Source organism: Amblyomma maculatum, chromosome 9, assembly GCF_055883805.1.
Source record: "Amblyomma maculatum isolate TAMU_Amacu chromosome 9, ASM5588380v1, whole genome shotgun sequence".
Lineage (NCBI taxonomy): Eukaryota > Metazoa > Arthropoda > Arachnida > Ixodida > Ixodidae > Amblyomma > Amblyomma maculatum.
Genome location: NC_139352.1, coordinates 89,963,066 through 89,972,360, shown reverse-complemented (window position 1 = coordinate 89,972,360; position 9,295 = coordinate 89,963,066).

Genomic DNA, 9,295 nt, shown 5'->3' with positions numbered 1-9,295 from the left:
TCTGGCTTCTATACTGCGTACATCCAGCCACTATCACTGTCTATCCAATATATTCAACCAAGCTTACTCACTGGCGTTTAAGAACTGCTATCCAGCCAGGCTCATCGGCTGCCCAACATAGGCCAGCCAAGCTTATCCACTGGCTTGGCATCACTGGCATCCAGACAATCCCATTATTGTTAAATGTTTTGTTTATGTGGCTGTTTTTTATTTGATGGGTGTTATGGCGCAGAAGCACTTTGGTCATCTGATGAGAAGAGAGGAGTCGCTGGAGAAAGATTTGATGTTGGAAAAGGTTGAGGGTCGCCGGAGAAGGGGTAGGCAGCGAACGCGATGGTTAGATGGCATTCTCGAGGCATTGCAGATGAAGCTATGTGATGTTAAGAAGATAGTGAGAGACCGGAAAGCTTGGTGTGACATGGTCCATAGGGTCACGAAGAGTCGGACACGACTGAACGCCTGAACTGAACTGATGGCACAGAAGCAGCTAAGGCCATCATGCACCCAACACAGGTTGAGTTTGTTTTTGTGCAGGTATTTCAGATACAGCTAATAATATTATATATACAGCATCCTGAAAGTATACACAAAAAAACCAGAATTGTTCTTTTGATGAATATATATTTATTTACCCTCAGGGCCCAAGGGCATTGCAGAGGGGAGTGGGGCGAACTAAATAAAGTAAAACAATACAGCGAAACATTATACAGTTAATGTTGACGACTGCGCAACGAGATGTAAAAATACAAAATAAGCAGCAACGCAACCAAGCAGTAGATGTTGAACAAGCAAAAGCATCGAAAAACGACAGCAAAATAACGTAAGCATTTGAGCAAAAAAAGATCAGTAACAGCTGTACGAAAAGCAATGGCACCTGTAAATTCAGCAATGGCACGACGAAGGCAATTGCAACTGTTAGAAGTGCTAGGAATGAAGGAGTCATGGCAGTATTTGATGCGACATAATGAAATTCCTACTTTATGACGGTGATAAATCTGTGATAAAGTGTAGGACGGTTGCGTTTAAATTTCTGTCTGAGATATGTATTACAGTGAAAAATGTTATGAAACAATCATAGTCGAAATACCTTTCTGCGTTGTTAGAAGAGGCAATGACAGGGAAGATTTTATGGCAGTCACGCTACAAGTGCGATAATAGCTAGACAATATAAAGCGAGATGCGCGATTTTGCAAACTTTCTAGTTCAGCTGAGTGAACCGACGCCTTGGTTCCAGACAGAAGCGGCGTACTCCAGTATTGTAAAGTTTTGTAAAGGAGAAGTTTTAGTGCGCATTATTAACTATGTGAACATGCAATTTCCATGACAAGATATAAGTTATGTGAACACCTAAAAATTTTATGAAGAAAAAGATTTAAAAGGAGCAGTGTTGAGGTAGCACGAAGGAGCTGATGCGCTAACGCGAGTGACGCGCATATGTTTACACTTGCTAGTAATAAGTTTCATATTTCAACGTGGATGCCATTCAAAAATGCTATTAATACCCGATTGTAATATCGAGACGTCATAATCATTGTTACTTTTACGATAGATACCACAATCCTCCGCAAAAAGATAAATTGTTGAAGTAAGGTTTGCAGGCAAGTCATGCATATGAGGAAAATCAGGGGTCCTAAGACTGAACCTTAAGGCACCCTGGAACCATCTACATAGGGAAAAAAATCTATGGGGAGAATTTTTTCAGACTTCCAAGACTTCACCTCCGATTGGGTCGATTGAGAAGGTGTCGGTAGATCCCAAGATGTAGGAAGACGCCGCTTTATTGGCAGCTTCAGGTGTCTGCCAAGCCAGCATCTCTAGCATGCGCCTTTTGCTCTCGGTTGTAAGGACAGCAGAGGGGGGAGGGTGGGTCAGAGAAATAACTCAAGTTACTGACATTCTAGTGGAAATAAAGAAGAAGAAATGGGCATGGGCAGGACATGTAGTGCAAAGAGAGGATAACCGATGATCGCTTAGGTAACAAACTGGATTCCAAGGGAAAGCATAGGTGGGCGGATGAGGTTAAGTTCGCAGGGGTCAAGTTGATGCAGCTAGCACAGAATCGCGTTAATTGGAGAATATGGGAGAGGCGTTCGCCCTGCAGTGGGCATAGTCAGGCTGATAATGATCATATGTTGATAAGGACAGCAGCTTGCAGCAGCCATTGCCGATGTATGTTCGAGCAGCTGTACACCATGTTCCCTTTCACACAAAACATGTGCAAGCAAAAAACAAAAGCAGAATTGTTTTTTAGTACAACTTAGGCAAACTGTTCATGAGCAGTAAAATTTTCCACTGCTACAAAAGTTGTGTCCAAGTCAGTGAGCTGAAATTGGAATTCATGAAAAGTGCATATTTTCGGTTTGGTGCAATAGAGTTGAAGCAAACCTCTCATCGTGCATAGACAGCAGAAAAGCACATTCTGTTAATCTTAACAGGTGGCAATAACTAACAAAATGATACGTTTCCAGTTAATACGCCGCACTGTATCAAATAAATAACTTACCTGTCGTCCAGCACAGCCTTGCATACAGCGTCAAACAAAGCAGTTCAAGAGGAAATTTCGGGCGCAAAAGTTCGTCCTAGTGATCCTGAGTCTACTCTAGAAGGGAAGTGTAGCAACATGGCAGGCAAATAAAGCAACCATTGTTCCCTAGAACCTATTTCGTCACGAACGTATATTATAAAATAAAGTATCCGTGGTACTCACACCGAGTTGCAGTCTTAAAGGGACACTGAAGACACCCAAAGATGCTATAAAAATCTAAAAACAACATTTGGTGACACTGTCGCCGCCTATCCGGCAGCTGAAAATCGAATAACAGCTGAGATATTGCGATAAGAAGTTGAGGTTTTTCTCCTGTTCCCGCCGGTCGAATTCAAACTGGTTCCTCGACTACGTAGTCTGAGTAGAGTGACGCACACCATGACGTAAGCGGAGACTCCGTGATCGGTAGCGAGGCGGCGCGGCCCGCGGCCAGCGTGGCGTCGACCAGTTAGCATTTTTCAGGCGCCAACATGGCATCAGCGTACTCGCAATGACGGCGGCCACAGCCGAAATAAATAAAACGATGAAGTGAGTAATTTACCAAGCGATGGGCCCATAAAGGAAGAAAAAAAACAAAGCGCTTGTAATGCACAATACTTTACATGTTTCTCAAGATTTTGCGTCCTTCTTGCACTGCGGATAAACAAACCGAGCCCTCGGTCATCGCCCTCTGGGCCCAGAGGACGATGGTAGGGGTAACATGGTAGGGGTAACCTCAAGAGATAGAAAGCGTGCAGAGTGGGTCAGAGAAATAACTGAAGTTACCGACATTCTAGTAGAAATTAAGAAGAAGAAATGGGCATGGGTGGGACATGTAGTGCGAAGAGAGGATAACCGATGGTCGCTGAGGGTAACAAACAGGATTCCAAGGGAAGGAAAGCGTAGCAGGGGGCGGCAGAAAGTTAGGTGGGCGGATGAGATTAAGAAGTTCGCAGGGGTCAAGTGGATGCAGCTATCACAGAACCGGGTTAAGTGGAGAAATATAGGAGAGGCCTTCGCCCTGCAGTGGGTATAATCAGGCTGATGATGATGAAGGCCTCTCCTATATTTCTCCACTTAGTTACCAGCAAAATAGTGTCCTCGCTGCTGCGCTTGCCAGTTTTGAAGCTTCGTCGCACTTTTTACCTTCAAGGTTTGTGCTACAGCTCCGTGTTCAGCGAAAACACGTCTACGGTAGCAGAGCATGACCGAAGAGCCGGCGCCACTCAATTTGCCAGCGCTGTGAAATTCCTCACGTTAAAATTGTTCCAAGTGCACAATATAGTGCGCATAGGCATCCAGAACATTAGTTGCACGTCGTGAGAGCAGGCAGCATGCTCCTATGGTCAAGACGTTTTTTTAGACCAGCAGATGAAACATGTTCTATTGTAAATGCGGCCATGACATAAAGTGCAGAAATATTTCTGGAGTTCCTGTGGCGCGGCCTAGCCGAGCAGTTAGCGCCGAGCGCTACTGAGCAAGCAGTGTCGAATTCAAATCAGACTGCTTGTGGCAGTATTTTTTTTCTACAAATCATTTTTTTTTACCTTTTGTAATGTATTTGTGGTGCTTCATTATCTTCAGTTTTTACTTTTTACCCGAGGCCCTTTTTTCGCCCGGCGACCAGCGCAATATGTCGACGCTCTCCTTGGTATGAGCGCAAGTATGCCCCTTTTGTTTACGATGCCTGCAAATAGCATGTTGAAAGTCTTATTGCCGCAGTATGTTGGTTAGATGTGCCATGATTTAGTACTTCGGTACTTCGCGTATATATGCTTTTAGTGGTGTAGGTAACTGCAGTCGAACGGTCAGGTCAGGGTTAACTGGAGCTCGCAGTCGAAGCGGCGACGGCGGCAATATGTTGGCGCAGACGTGTGAACGAAGGAGCGTGTCGGCGGCAGCGGATTTAGCTCGCCCCCGCCTCCGAATTCTAAAATGTGAACTTGAAACTATCCGAGTGCGCACGAAATGCCTGAGCCGAAACATAACCGAAACTGAAGTGGGCGCCTGTGGTGCCTTCAAGTATATTTTTGTATTGGCCTTGCAACGTTTACGTTGACAAAACCTACGACCGCATTCAAACGGGCAACGTAATTCGCATTTGTCAGCCTGCGGGATCCCTAGCGCGACAAGTGATTTGTAGTTGCGAGTTTCGGCTGTGGCGGCGATACCTGTATTTCTGTTCTTCATCTCTACTACCTTATAACAGCTCTGTTGTCAGTGCATTTTTTGTAATCAGGAATTGGCATTCTATCGATGGAAGCCCACTTCTGTTTTCTCTTTAGTGTCCCTTTAAGGTCCGCGACACAGGACGAGGCATGTCGTGGTTCTACTATTTATTCTCCGAGTGCGAGCAGAGTTGGAGCAGACAACCCGCGAGGCACTCACCTGCGCTCCTACAAAGAAGAGGGAAGAGCGACAAGAGAGAACGCGCCAGCGCCAGTCGTGCAAGAGCGGCAGTGCTGTCCGCATACTTTCATATTGCAGCGCAAGTTCGAATTCCACTACTGCACGCTGCTGAGGCTTGGTAACTAAAAATGCTAACACTGCCACGGCGAAGGCTGGCGCCGCTAGAAATAACGTACGTTTTTTTTTTTCTAAACCGTTAAAGCAAACGAACGTAATTTCTAGAATCAAACACCCTTGGTCTGACTGCAATATGTTTTGATATTTCCACAAAATCACGGAGAATGTTCCCAGAATACTTCAGAGCCAGAGGAACAAGCCTTTAAACGCGTGATGCTTAACCAATTTTGAAAAACAATATTCGAAGGCAGGTCATAAGAGTTATACACGCGCTTATACAGCTTTCTGACAAAAATAATTGTGTTAAAGAGCAGCATGACCAGGCAACAATTTTGTACAAATATTTGGGTGGTGAGCACGCATTCATCAAATGATGTTGTTTTTTTCTGTAAAACGAAAAAATTCAATGACACTTATTCCTAGTTCCCAGTTGTGGGGTTGCTTTGCATCAAGATTTTCCCCTTGACAACTTTGCCTGCAAACGTTAAATCCGAACTATTTAAACAGCTGCCACAATAAGTACAAAACTTGTAGTAAACCGTTTGGCAGCGTGCAGTGCTATTAAATAAATACACTTCATTCCAGAACATCTGAGAAAGCTAGATTTTTTTTCTGCCAGGCGAAGGTGCTTTTCTTTTTTTATGTGGTCACATATACCTCTTGACTATGAGCTGTGCTACAACTGCCTAAAGGGTTTGTTTATCATTGGCTCCTTGCTGAAGCACTGCAACCAAAGCACGCAAGCATATAGAAATCAAGTTATTGGCAGATGGAAATTACAATACAAAATATGCTGAAGCTAGCCCGTCTGTGCTTCAAATACCACCTACGGCGCAATACAGTCGGGTCTGGCGCCGAGTTGAGTCAGCTAGCGTACATAAAGCAAGGATGCAACATTTCCCTTCACTAGCACTCTCTTCGACCTCTGTTTTCCAGCAATTCATCATATTCAGTTTTGTTTCACCACACAAATGAAATAGTGCATACATAAAGCAGTTATGTGTCTATTTCTAGTCATAGACAAAATTGTTCAGGATTCGGATGCAAAACCTAATCGGTAAGAATTAAGCCGGGCTGCCAGTCCATAGTACATATGGTCTTGAAGGTGCTGCGTCTTACTGCCCTATTGCAGATTGCAGAAGTGTTCAGTTCAGTTCAGGCGTTCAGTCGTGTCCGACTCTTCGTGACCCTATGGACCATGTCACGCCACGCTTTCCGGTCTCTCACTATCTTCTTAACATCACATAGCTAAAATTGGGTATAGTGTATATTCTTGTAAACCGTTCCATATTTTGTATACGTAGGCAGCGAGAGTCAGCTTGCAAAAAAAATGCGTCTGTTTTGTTGCGATTTTATCGAGGAGGGCGACGAAGAATTCTTAAAATTTTGGCCTACAAATGGCCTCACCCATCACGCTGGAGACGTATAGAAGGAATGGTAGGGCCTGTAACAGCTGCGCGTTCCACCTCAGTACAAAAAATCTTCACAGTTGAGAACAGCACAGCCATTGGGAATTTCTAAGCGCTTCGTAAACGGCATAAGCCATGCGTCCAACTCGATGACGATGACGCGCACATTACACGAGGCACACGTAGTGACACCCAATCAGCTTACCACGGCAGGAATTAAGCAACTGGAGCAATGGCGGAGGTCCCTATACCAACCACACCCTTACCCCCTAAGCCACTTTTATTGAATCATGTTTTCTTCTACTGTTACTATATCGTTGACGATATATAAAGCATGCTTGAAAGCCATCGCGAAGGCCATCGGGACGGTAAAAATATGTCAGGATATACAGGTTGAGAACTGAGCGCTAATATGTGCAAGCCGTTACCTGCTAATACATGTCATGATAATTGCAATGTTTTTCCAGCCTTAATTCAGTGGACAATATTGACCATTATAGCCCAGTCATATGCATTGTTGCAAAGTCCTCAAAACTGGCGGGGCCAAATAGAGTAATGTATGCTAAAATGTATTCAATGTAGATCTATACGAACAGGATCATATCAATCAGTGCGTACAATAATACGTGCAATGTTGGAAAGCCATCCCAGCCATCCGTAAAATATCGACCAAAGTAACTCAATATGAAAATAATATTGGGAAACGATCTCAACTAGCGGTAAAATATTGACCATCGTGTGGCAATAAATATTCTGAGTTGACAGGCCATCAATGACGGCAGGAGAATATTGATTAACCAATGTAATGAAGTATGGTATTTTGGCAAGATTTACACTTCATCAGGCAACATCGACCACTGTAATTCCAGATATACAATGTTGGGAAGCCACGATTACTGGCGGGAGGATATTGATATAAACTATAGCCGACGACAAAGCGAAGACAATCAGTGGCTAGTTGGTGCAGACGACGAAGTGGGTGCTGGTTAATGTAGACGACGAAGTTGGTTGTCTGGAACCGCGCTCAGACCGCTCTCGGACTTCGGCAGTCCTCTAGGCTTAGGGCGTTGCCTGGACGTTTGGCGCAATACCCGTTAAAGCCTCCTCGGACCGCTCTTGGACTTCGGCAGTACTCCAGGCTCAGGGCATTGCCTGACTAACGGGTATTGCGCCAAACGACCAGGAAACACCCTGAGCCTAGAGGACAGCCGAAGTACGAGAACGGTCCGAGGAGTTGTCTGAGCTCGGTTCCAGGCAACCAAGTTCGTCGTCTACACTAACCAGCAACCACTTCGTCTTCTACACCAACTAGCCACGGATTGTCTCCACTTCGTCGTCGACTATCGTTTGTATCAATGCTCCCCTCCTCTGTAGCATCTTCTCGATGCGACGCGATGCTACTAGGAAGAAGTTAGCGAAAGATTACACAAAAGTGTCACAAGGACGGTGTGGCCTACGGGATGAAGCTAGGGCTACGGGGACAACGGCGTAGGTGACGTCCTTGATACGGCGAACAATCTCGTATGGGCCGAAGTATTGGCGTAATAACTTTTGAGATAGGCCGCGATGACGAACAGGTGTCCACACTCACACGAAGCCACCCGGCTCGTGACGATTCTTCGGCCGAGGTTATACCGAGGAGCGTACTCTGCCTGTTGTCGGTGGATTCTGAGGCGTGCTAGTTGCCGCCCTTCCTCAGCACGCTGAACAAAGATATCGACGTCAAGTTCGGCGTCAGAGCACCAAGAAGGACCAACTGGCATCATGGCATCCAACAGCGTGCTCACTTGGCGAGCGAACACATGCTGGAACGCGGTCAGTCGCGTCGTCTCTTGAGTGGCAGTATTCTACTCGAAAGTTATATAGGGCAAAATCGCATCGCAGTTTCTATGTTCTCAGTCCACGTACATAAGTCATGTCGGTGAGGGTGCGATTGAGGCGCTCCACCAGCCCGTCGGTCTGAGAGTGATACGCCGTCGCACGTCGATGGCTAGTGTGAGTCAGAGTCTTGACCAACCGGATTAGGCGAGCCGTAAAAGCTGTTCCACTGTTAGTGATTACCACGGCGGGAGCGCCATAACGTAGGACGATGTTGTGAACAAAAAATTGCGCAACTTCGGCTGTAGTACCTTTAACAAGGGACGCGGTCCCTGCGTACCATGTTAGGTAGTCTGTCGCGACGACTACCCAACGGTTGCCAGACGAAGACTTCGGAAAAGAACCGAGAACATCCATGCCCACTTGATGGAAAGGGGTCTTCGGCGGAGCAACATGCTGAAGTAATCCAGCGGGTTTCAATGGCGGAGACTTCCGACGTTGGCAGCTACGACATGAGCATACATAGGCCCGCAGCGATGGGAATAACCTGGGCCAATAATACTTTTGACGAATTCGTGCAAGTGTACGGCTGACCCCCAGGTGGCCGGCGGTGGGTTCATCGTGACAGGCACTCCGAGTGGCGCCCAAATATATTTATCTGGGTGCACGAACTTTTAAATCCCACGATGAAAAACACGGGGGATACGGGTGTCGACGCCCTACAGGTGTTCGACGAGTGGCGCTAACTCTGGGTCCATTCTCTGCAGCTGCGCCGTTTAGTTAGTACTAATAACCCCAAGAAAGGGAAAATCATCGGTCGTTTCTTATGATCATATGGCAATGGGCGAGCGCGACTGTCAGCATCCTGATGTTTCCGTCCTGATTTGTATACAACTTTTACGTCATACGCTTGTAATCTAAGGCTCCATCTAGCCAATCATCCTGAGTGGTCTCTGCGGCTCTCGAGCCAGCATAATGAAAAGGGGTCGCTTATTACACAGAAAGGTCGGCCGCAGAG